Consider the following 12,226-nt stretch of genomic DNA (forward strand, 5'->3'; position numbering starts at 1 on the left):
CATCCAAAACCACTGAGAGGTCCAAAAAAGCAATATCATAATATCTCTATAAATCCCATCAAGCCAACCAAGGCAGTCTCAAAATCATAGCACATTACAAACCAGGGGTGGGCTGCTATGGGTTTGCCTGGGTTCAAGAGAACCCATAACTAATGCTATGGTCGGTTCAGAGAACCTCCGAATCCACCCCTGGCTGGCCTCCCTCCCAGGAGTCTCCACACAGCCTGTTTGGATGCGAGGTAACTGCAGGGCCCGCCTAGAGGCTCGGGGAGTGGGAAAAATGGGCCTGCTGGAAGTTCTAGAAAGCCAGAAAGGGACCAGTTCCCAGCCTCTGGAGGGGAGCCAGGGGGGCGGAGCAGTTTTTGCCTTCCCAGAGGCTCGAGGAAAGCCTCTGGGGCTTGTGGAAGATAAAAATGCTCTCCCCACCATGGTGCAGGAGGCCGACTAGGCCATGCCCACCATGGCCCCACCCACCCAGCAACCGGGCAGGGAACCCATTGCTGAAATTTTGAAGCCCACCCCTGCTACAAACCCATACTGACATGCTTTCTTCAAGACAATATGCAGTTGAGAAGCCACTACTATCTCAACTATCTTCCCCAACGCAGAAGTCTAGAGTTTGTGCAATGATTGTCTAGCTTTACAGAATCTAATGAAGGCTTTTAAATAAACACCTTCTTTAAACCAGGAAACAGCTTGCCCTTCCTCCAAGAGGCATTTATAATATTAATTAAAGTAGCTCGAATATCAGCTAGCTTGAAAATAATATGCCAAGCTGGGTCTGGATCCAAAAGACAAGTAGAGGAGCATATTGCTTCAAGCATCATGGTTCTTTCCTTGGCTATCACAAATTGAAACTGATTCTCTCTAATCACAATATATGAGTTAACAGACCCTCTCTCTTCATAAGCTCTTCTCTTCCTCTTTCTTGCACTTACACACTTCTTTTATCTGAACCTTCTTTACTCTTAAAACCTTCATTCTGTGGACTGTAATATTTTGCTCTAAATTCTAACCTTTGAAGTGTCACAAAGCTAACAAACATTTGGGGTTACATTCCATATTGCAAAAACAATTCATCCAATGCAACCTTTTCTTCCACATCTTCTCCTCTGACATCTCTCAATTCTGAAGGTTCCCAAGCCATCCAGAGTTTTGAGGAGATCCAAGACAGAATTGAATAAATTTTTCTGTGTCTCAGAAAAAGTCAGAGTATCAAGTTTTTTTCTATCACACACTCAGTGCAAAGCATTGTATGGAAAAACACCACTCTAAAACAAATACCTGAGTCTGAAAGAATTTTTGCAGTGGGAAATAATACTATACTGCTATTTCTGAAGTACCCCTTACTTAAAATAAATTTAAGCTTCCTATATTTTCATTCTATTGAGAAATACTCTGAAGCTGGCCTGACTGAGGCCATTTTGAGACCTCAGTGACAATACTATTGTTACAATTAGATAGACAGGGCAATTGTTTAAAGAAAATAACATGTAAGTATCAACCTTTCTTTTAATATCCACCTCCCATTCACTAAGGAACCCACATCTGTAACATCTGTAACTACATCTACTTTTAACCACCTTGGACTGTCCCCCATTTGCTCCACTTTGGGAATATTTGAACATTTCCCCCCCCCCGCCCTCTTTCCAAGTACTATCTGGATACTAAAGCCTCCAGCTTTAGTATCCCATTAAGACCTTAGCCCTCCGGCTATTGACTTTTACTACCTGCACCCTTACCCAATTGGGCTTTAATATTCTATCAATTTATTCAAGGTTAGACCTGCTCCGCCTGCGGGAGGCCCCTCTCTCGCAGGTATGGCCCTTGGCTCTTACAAGGGCCTGCCTTGATGACGGGTTTGTGAACCCCGAGAGGTGGAAGAAACGGAAGCTGAGGGGATTTTTAGTCAAATGTTTTACATTGTTTTTAGGGGGTTCCAGGGAGGGGGGGTGGGTGGGTCAGACCAGGAGCGATGTGAGAGCCGTGCCTCCAGGTGTGGTCGCGAACAGAAGGGGCGGAAGGGAGGAGGAGGGGGAGGACACCATTCCTATACAGGGCTCTTTAATTCCAACGGTCGCAGGGAGGGGCAGATACGAGGACAGCTTAAGAACCTACAGTCGGTTGGGAGACCGTGGTTGCTGGTTACACCCGGTCGCTTGTACCAACCCCCGCGTTCTAGGTGGTCAAGAGTTACAGACCCAAGGCCTGAGGCTGCTGTTATGCAATGCGAGGTCCGTTGTTAACAAGGCCCCCCTCATTCACGATCTAATTTTAGAGGGGGAGCCGGACCTCGCAGGAATAACGGAGACCTGGTTGGGCCACGAGGGAGGTCTTCCCCTTGTCGAAATGTGCCCACCAGGCTACCGAGCATTTCACCAGCCCCGGGCCCAGGGAAGGGGCGGTGGGGTGGCAGCAATTATTCGGGAGGACTTAGAGCCGAGGGAGTCTACTGTGCCACAGACGTCCGAATGTGAATCCCTTGTTGTGAAATGGGGGCCTGGGAGACAGTTGGGCCTGCTGATAGTATACCTGGCTCCTCGCTATACATCAGCGGCCCTGCCTGAACTCCTCGAGCTGATCGCATCGGTGGTGGTTGAGACCCCCAAACTTTTAGTGATGGGGGATTTTAACCTGCCATTGATGGGAGAAGCATCAGAGGGGGTTCGGGAGTTCATGGCTTCCATGACAGCCATGGACCTGACTCAAATGATTCAGGGCCCGACACACGAGGGAGGACACACTCTGGACCTTGTTTTTGTCTCTGGCCAGTGGCTGAGTGATCTGGGAGGAGGGGACTTAACCATCACTGCCCTGTCATGGTCAGATCACTCACTCCTCCGTCTTGACTTCCCTGGTGCTACCTCCCGCTGCGGGGAGGCGGAACCGGAAAGTTCCAGATAGTTCCGCCCCAGGCGCCTGATGGAACCTGATTACAGGAGCTTGGGCCACCTCCTGTAACCTTGACCTGCCCCCGGGTAGAGGACCTGGTAGTTGCGTGGAATAATGCAACTACCGGGGCCTTGAACCGGGTGGCGCCTTTGCGGCCTCTCCGGCGGCAACGATCCACCCTAGCCCCTTGGTTTACCGAGGAGCTAAGGGTGATGAAGTGCCGCAAGAGACGTCTAGAGAGTCGTTGGAGATCCTCTCGCTCCAAATTTGATCGAACACAGGCACGAGCCCATTTAAGGACGTACCTTATGGCATTGAGAGTGGCCAAACGCCAATATTGTGCCACTCTCATTGCATCCGCGGAGAACCGCCCTGCCGCCCTGTTTCGGGTGTCCCGCTCCCTCTTGTTTCAGAGGCCGCGGGAGGCCCCCCTACAGGGCAGGGCAGAGGAATTTGGTAAATATCTGCAGGATAAAATCGCTCAAATCCGGAGAGATTGGGTTCCTGTCAGTGATCCAATGGAGACGTCCATGGCGAGTCTTGAGGTATCGATCTGGGAGGAGTTTGACTTGGTTGCCATCGAGGATTTGGACAGATTGCGTGGACGACTGCGACCCACCACATGTTTATTGGACCCGTGCCCCTCCTGGCTTGTACTGGCATCCTGGGAGGTTACACGAGACTGGCTCCTGGGCCTAGTGAATGCTTCGCTGAGCGAGGGGTCTCACCCGGCCGCCTTGAAAGAGGCGGTGGTGAGACCCTTGCTGAAGAAGCCTTCCCTGGACCCTTTGGAGCTGGCCAATTATCGTCCTGTCTCCAACCTTCCCTTTTTGACGAAGGTTGTAGAGAGTGTGGTGGCCTACCAGTTTCCACGACATCTGGAGGAAAATGATTATCTAGACCCGCGCCAGTCCGGCTTCCGCCCCGGTCACAGCACGGAGACGGCCTTGGTCGCGTTGGTGGATGATCTCTGGAGGGCCAGAGACAGAGGTTGTTCCTCTATCCTGGTCCTATTAGACCTCTCGGCGGCTTTTGATACCATCGACCATGGTATCCTGCTGCGCCGGCTGGAGGGGCTGGGGGTCCGGGGCACTGTTTTGCAGTGGTTCGGCTCCTACCTTTCTGACCGGACGCAGCGTGTGTTGGCAGGAGAAGAGAGGTCGACCCTACGCCCCCTTACTTGTGGGGTGCCACAGGGGTCGGTCCTCTCGCCACTCCTCTTCAACACATATATGAAGCCGCTGGGTGAGATCATCCGTGGTTTCGGGGTGGGATACCATCTGTACGCTGATGATACTCAGCTGTACTTTTCCACCCCAAACCACCCCAACGAGGCCATCGAAGTGATGTCCCGGTGTGTGGAAGCCGTACGGATCTGGATGGATGACAACCGACTCAAGCTCAACCCCTCCAAGACGGAGTGGCTGTGGGTACCAGCTCCCCGGTTCAGCCAATTAATTCCATCATTGGCCATTGGGGGCATTCAACTTGCCCCCATGGAGCGGGCGTGCAATTTGGGCGTCCTCCTGGATGCCCGGCTGTCCATGGATGACCATGTGACAGCCGTGGCAAGGGGGGCGTTCCACCAGGTCCGCCTGGTGCGCCAATTGCGCCCCCTACTGGACCGGGACGCCTTACACACAGTCACTCATGCGCTGGTGACGTCTCGCCTGGACTACTATAACGCTCTCTACATGGGGCTCCCCTTGAAATGCACCCGGAGGCTACAGTTGGTCCAGAACGCAGCCGCGCGGGTAATTATGGGGAGTACTAGGTACTCCCATGTGACACCGTTCCTGCGCGAGCTGCACTGGCTTCCTGTGGTCTATCGGGTGCGTTTCAAGGTTTTGATAATAATCTTTAAAGCGCTCCATGGCTCAGGACCTAGTTACTTGCGGGATCGTATGCTGCCCCATACATCCCTGCGACCAATCCGCTCGCACAGAGAGGGCCTCCTCCAGGTGCCGTCCACAAGACAGTGTCGGGGGGCGGCGCCTAGGAGTAGAGCCTTCTCTGTGGCGGGCCCAGCCCTGTGGAATGACCTCCCTCCGGATATTAGGAATACCTCTGACCTCCGCTCCTTTCGTATTAAGCTTAAGACCCACCTATTCCAAGCAGCTGGCCTCGCTCAACTTTGATCTAACCATATCGCTCCTGACGGGCTTTTACTGGGTATTTTAATTATATTTAATTATCTAGGGGTTTTTAAAGACTGTATTTTAATTGTTTTATTTATCAGCCGACCTCCTCCTTGTGTATGTCTCGGTATATGTCTCTGTTATATGTTTGTTTTGTCCATATTTATTTCATATGTTTCATTGTACGCCGCCCCGAGTCCTTCGGGAGAGGGTGCGGCTAAGAAATAAATATATTATTATTATTATTATTATTATTATTATTATTATTATTATTATTATTATTATTATTATTATTATTATTATTATTATTATTATTATTATTATTATTAAGGAAGCTTGGAACAATGTCAATTATGTAAAAATAAACTGTTCTTTATTTAATATTATATCCTATATTATACCCGCAATGCCAGCGGGCGACACCGAGGAGTAGGGCCTTCTCTGTGATGGGCCCAACCCTCTGGAATGACCTCCCCCCCGACATTAGAACCACTTCTGACCTCCGCTCCTTCCGGCAAAAACTGAAGACCCACCTGTTCCGATTAGCAGGCTTGGCATAATTCAACTGTCCCTCCTGGCAAATGTATTATATCTGGTTATTTTAGGGATTTTTTAATTCACTGTATCTGTTTTTAAGGGTTTAAACTTATAATATATTTGCTTTGTACAGTTCTTTTAACTGCATTTTAACCTCCTCCATGTCAACTGTTAACTGTACATATTTAATTTTATTGTATCTTGTTATATTTTGTATGAACTGTACACCGCCCCGAGTCCCTTTTGGGAGAGGGGGCGGTCTAGAAGCATTAAATATTATTATTATTATTATTATTATTATTATTATTATTATTATTATTATTATTATTATTATTATTATTATTATTATTATTATCTGCTAGTAACAAGCTAGGGAAAAAATGAACAAAGCAAATTTAAAAAGAAAACATGTAATCATATTTACATGTAAACAAATAAATGAATTTAGTTTACATTTGCAGACAATAACTTTACATATCTATGGAAACACATGGATATCCACAAAACACAGATAGCATTTTTTCACATAGAAATTAATGAGAAAAAATGATGGGACATATTAGCATTCCTATAATTAGTGGTGCAATTGCATGTTAAATAATCTATGCTACACTTTGTATTAGAAATCTATTTGGTAAAGGTGAGAAGGAATTGATAGTAAATCAATTGTTTAAATAATAAACACCAGGCTTATGATTCACTTTCTAATTTGAAGAGGGATTGTTTCAGCATTTCTTAAAAGGTCATTGGGTCTGATATTTTCACAGCTTATGGTTTATGGCAAAATATCTTATAGGATCTTCAGTTATTAAGACTGTTCAAATACTCCATTGCCTCAATTTCCCTGAAGAATTTCCCTCCTTTAAAAATAGAGAACAATTTTATGTCTTTTGGGGGGGGGGCAGAGTTTTTCCCAAAAAATTGGGAGGGAATTGCCATTTTTTTCCCATATTCATTTTAAGGTTGCTTCTTTTTTAAAAAAACAAACAAACTGGCTTCCAGATGTTATTCATGGTACTGACTGTCACCTTTAAGACCCTTCATGGATTCTGGATTATCTAAAGGAGCACCTTTTCTTCATATCCACCAGCCCATCCAACCATATGGAACAGAGTTAATTGCTGCCATCTCTCCAAAAATGCCATTTGTCAGGACCAAGGAGAAAGACTTTTGCACCTGTTGTCCCTATGCAGAAATTTCTTTTGGCAATTCAGTCCAAGAAACCTTTCCTTTCCCAAGTTTGAGAAGACAAGTTAAGACTTGATTTGTCCCTCTAGTTTGGAGTATGGCATGTTTTGAAGGTTGGGATGCATTGATGGATAGATGACTTTGTATATTTTCATCTATTGCAATGCTTTTTTGAGACTTTTGTGATTCTTCTTTTGGGGATGGGTTTATTTTTAATGAGATATTTTTAAACATGATTTTTATCTTATTGTTACTCTCCCAAACCAGAGGTAGTATTCAGTCAGTTCTGACAGGTTCTGGAGAACCGGTAGCGGAAAATTTGAGTAGTTTGGAGAACTGGCAAATAGGCTGGCTCCAGCCTTTCAGCCTGCCAGCTGATCTTCTTTTGTTGCTCTGAACAGGAGAACGGAGCTGGAAAGCAGGTTAGTGTGGTGGGGAGGGAATGGGGATTTTGCAGTAACCTTCTCCTGCCACACCCACAAAGCTACGTCCACAAAGCCACACCCACAGAACAGGTAGTAAAACATGTTGAATCCCACCACTGACCCGAACTTTTAAGAATGAAGGGCATACAGTTATTCCTTGTAAATAAATAAATACTTAGAATTTTTATTTATTAGTAAAATAAATATAGCAAAACCTCAGTACTGGCTATACAATATATACTATAGAAATATAAAGGAAATAGAGATAGAGGTTAACAGTGTGACAAAGAGGCCCCCAAATTAAGCATCTCGTCCTGATAGTTTTGTGAATCCATATCAAAGATCAATATGAATTGCGAGGTATGAATTACAAGAGAAGAGCAATATTCAGTGGGGAGGGGGGAGACAACAAATGGTGGGCTGAGTTATCATGCAAGCAATATATCACAGCTGAAGATATATCAATACTGCACATCCATACATACCATATTGATTTTTCTTTCCTTTTCTTTAGAAACTCAACAAATATATCATGGCTGATTATATAGTGATAAAATATTCAGTACTGCTATTATTTCAGTACAGTTTTTTTTATTTCCTTTCCTTTGTTTTCAGCCTGCAAGCCATGAGCTAGCCAGTTACTTCCACTCTTAGGCTGAAACATGGCATTCACAGTGTGAATTACATTGGATAAAAACTGAGTTTCTTTTTTCCTGTATTTTAGAAAGAATAAGCGGGTAAAACTTTTGGGAAGTTAAGACAAAAGGAATGACATTTGGAATGAGGGATCATTCAAGCCTGTTTCCCTGAAAATAACACCTCCCCCAATAATAAACCCAATTGGGGTATTGAGTGCATGCGCTAAAATAAGCCCTCCCCCCGAAAATAAGCTCTCCCTGAAATTATTACAACACAGCAGCAGCCATGAGGTGACCATGCTTGCCGGCTCCTGCACCTCAAAAATAATAAGACCTCTTCAAAAATAAAGTTAAGTGCTTATTTCGGGGATCAAAAAAAAGACCCTTTCTTATTTTCAGGGAAACACAGTAGTGTGTGGAACATGTTATACGGTTCATAGTAAAGAAGTGAGTCTAAAGGCCCTTTTTTCATCAGTCTTCTCAATGAAATCAGTAAAAAGGCTTCTAGTTCAGACTTTGCAAAGATGTCCACAGATGTTTCCTGGAAGCAGTGCATTTTATGGAGTAGAAAACAAGGAAGGAATAAAAAATAAACAGTGGCTTGAACCTATAAAAATGCCCTTAAAGTTACATTTTTAGTTTAACCATCCTACATTACTGCCTTTCATTGGATTTTTACAGATCCAAGAAGGTTCTGGAGCTATGAATTATAATTCATACAATTACTGTATATTCTAACATTAATTTTTTATATGGTCAGATATTTCCTGGTCATATGCAGTGTTTTCCACTGTATCTCATTGGTTCTCAACTTATTTGTCAGCTCTAGTTTTAAATGAATGGGTGGTGATAAATACAAGCATTAAGATCATGCAGTTAGCTCAGATTTACTCAGAGTGCAAATACTCCATTTATGTACTCTCTATTGATTTATTAGAGTGAGATCAGTCAGTACATTGCCATGATGCATAAGTGCCATAAATAACCATTTCCAAGTCTGTGGATCTACCACATAATTATAAAAGAATAATCCTTTCTATATAACAAGATAAAAAAGATCCAAGGTATTTAATGAGATGCTTCCATAAATATATCATGGCATAATAGATAAACTTTGTTTAATTAATCTAGAGTAAATTGCCTTTTACTTGTTTCATGTTCACAACCACTAGTGTGGGTTACAATAAGATTATAGGAAATTAAAAAAATAAACTACACAAAACACCTTTCACTTTTCTTAATTTATTCTTGTACTAGTTGGATACCCGTGCTCTGCTATGAAACTATGTGATTGGACTTGATAACTCGACACTTATAGCTTGAAAATTAATGAGTAGTTATGATCGGCCTCTCCTTTCCCCTTCTCTCCCTCAGCTTGCCCCACAGAAGCCTCTCCTCTCCTATCCCCCTAGTCTTCCTCAGTCTAAGTCCTTAGCATCAGAGCCTGTAGGCTCGATGAGTCATGCTCTAGCCACACCCATGCCCAAGTGGCAGTTGGAACAGGATTCTTTTCAGGTGGGGAGGGGAGGGGGGAGTAGAACATCCTTAGATTCAGAGTGTGTTAATCTATTGTATAAGAAATAATAATGATCTGATGGTCATTTCGAAAAATCCTTTCTTAGCGAGCACTTAGAAGCCTAGAGGAACATACATGCCAAATTTCAAGCTTGTAAGCTTTACGATTCTGGAGATTTTGTGATGATGCGTGAGTGGTATTTTGCTATAAGTGTGTGTGTGTGTGTGTGTGTGTGTGTGTGTGTGTGTGTGTGTTGGTGAGATGGGATAAGGCCTGGCATGATTACCCATCTTCACTTGTTAGTTTGTTGCTGAGATGAATTGAGAATCATGTTTTTTAAAAAAAAATGTTTTGTAAAACCAATGCCAAGATGAGAAGCTGAATTATTTCTTTATTTATTAAATGTATGTGCCACCCATTATTTATTAAATGTATGTGCTATTCACAGTGACCTTTGTACTCTTCTTTTCTTACAGATTCACAGTTTTTAATTAAGCAAGAAAAAAGGTGAAACCTGAAGTAAGATATCATGTATTATGGCACTTTCATGACATTCAATATATATTTAGTTCAGTGTTCCTTTTAAGAATTGTCAAATCTATCACTTTCCCTCTTTGTTCTATATTTGATTTTTTTCACTCTCAAAGTTTTCCCCCAGTTCCATTTAAGATAAAATAAATGAATGTTGATATATTGTTACTAATGGTGGATTGAGCAAAACTGACACCCACCAATGCAGATCAGAGATGATCACTATAGAAATCTATATTTTCACTAATCCACCTGTTTCACTGTACCCATAAGCACCATAAAATACAAATGGTTCTCGCTGCTGCCCAATGTTGTGTTTTTAAATGTGTTTCTTCCTATTTTCTACCACATCAGACTGCAACTGAGTTTCACAACAAAGAAAATGGCAAAAAAAGGATAACATGCAACACACAATCTCAATTACAGAGCTAACAGTACCACAAAAAAGATGGCTAATAGCAGGGCCTGGATGGACGTTGGTAAGGTGACCAACCGTCCTCCTTTAGGGAGGACAGTCCTTCTTTTGTAAGTTCTGTCCTCCCTCGAAAAGTGTCCTCCTACATGTCCTCCTTTTTTATATTTGAAGGCTAATCTGTTGCGCGTTATGTGACGTATTTTATTAAACAGTTTTTAATGGTGTTTTTTTTACTTCATCGCAAGTATATTGAACGGATAATGAATCTTGTGTTTAATGCTAGACATTAAAATAGATGACAATTGTCTCTTTGAAGAAATTAGAAGACTGAATGTATATTTAAATTCTGAAAAATTAATACAATGGGAAAATCAACATGTTGAAATTGATAAAAGATGGGTGGATATTTTCAGCCATTTCAAAAATGAACATATTCCATGTGAACATTTATTTATACTTGTTCAATTTACGTTGTGCTGCCCTGGAACTAATGCAGCAGTTGAAAGAGTTTTTTTCAATTGCCAATGATTTTTCGACAAGTGAGAAATCGAGATTGAATGTTGATACTCTAGCTGCAGCACTTGCCGTAAAATTCAATATGAAGGATATTTCTTGTTCAGATATTTCCAATATATTGTTAGAAGATGATACATTGACAAAAAATATTAATTCAATGGAAAAGTACTCATTTAAATAATAATTAACAGGCATGTAAGCATAATTACAATATAAAATGTTGCAAATGTTTTTATTATGCATATATCATATTTTAGTGTATTATTGTTGCAATGAATAAAATATTTCTTTTATTTACGATATATTTTTTCCAATTTATTTGTCCTCCTTTTCATTGTAAAAAAGTTGGTCACCTTAGCATTTTGGACAATAGAACGTGTTTTGTCCTCCTTTTCATTGTAAAAAAGTTGGTCACCTTAACGTTGGCCATTTTGAACTCATAACCAACAGGCCTGGAGGCCAATGTCTATGTGAACAAATATCCAACTATATAAAAATATTCTCTAAAATTCATCCTTAGATAACCAAATTTTACATTAGAAACAACTGCTAAATTCTCTGTAGGAATGATCCCAAAATTTTAGAGTCTTGATGGATTAAAGCCTTGCTTTTAATTTTTAATACTAACAGTATTTTAATACATAAAGTTCTCAATTTAAGACTACAATTGAGCCCAAAATTTTGATTGTTAAGTGAAACATTTGTTAAGTGAGTTTTGCCCCATTTTACAACCTTTTTTACCTCAGTTATTAAGTGAATTACTGCAGTTGTTTGTTTGTTTGTTTGTTTGTTTTATTTGGATTTATATGCCACCCTTCTCCAAAAGGACTCAGGGCGGCGTACAACATTAAAAGACACACATCCCAAAAGTTAAAAAAAAATTAAATCCATATCCCCCCCAAAAAAAAAACGAATTTAAAAGACAATATATTTAAAATAAGTTAAAATTAATACATTGATAAGTTAGTAACCCGGTTGTTAAACGAATCTGGCTTCCCCATTGATTTTGCTTGTCAAAGGGTCACAAAAGGTGATCACAAAACCTTGGGACATAGTAAAGGTCATAAATATGAAGCAGTTGCCAAGTATCTGAATGTTGATCACGTGATCGTGGAGATCTGTAAAGGTGGTAGCTGTGAAAAAAGGTCATAAGTTGCTTTTTCAGTGTTGTAAGTTTGAACAGTCACTAAATGAACTGTTGTTGAGGACTAACTGTATTTACATTAACAGCCAAGCAGATGAATTTTGGAATCGCCAGGCTGATCCCCTCAGAAAAGCGCTATCATTTCCTTTTTTAAAAAAAAATCCTGTTAATATTTGGTGACACTCCTATCAATAGTTTAAATCAGAGGTGTCAAACTTGGTTTCATTGAGGGCTGCATCAGGGTTGTTTTGTTGTTGTTGTTGTTGTTGTTGTTGTTGTTGATGTT

The sequence above is a fragment of the Natrix helvetica genome, assembly GCF_964273705.1.
Source record: "Natrix helvetica genome assembly, chromosome: 2".
Lineage (NCBI taxonomy): Eukaryota > Metazoa > Chordata > Lepidosauria > Squamata > Natricidae > Natrix > Natrix helvetica.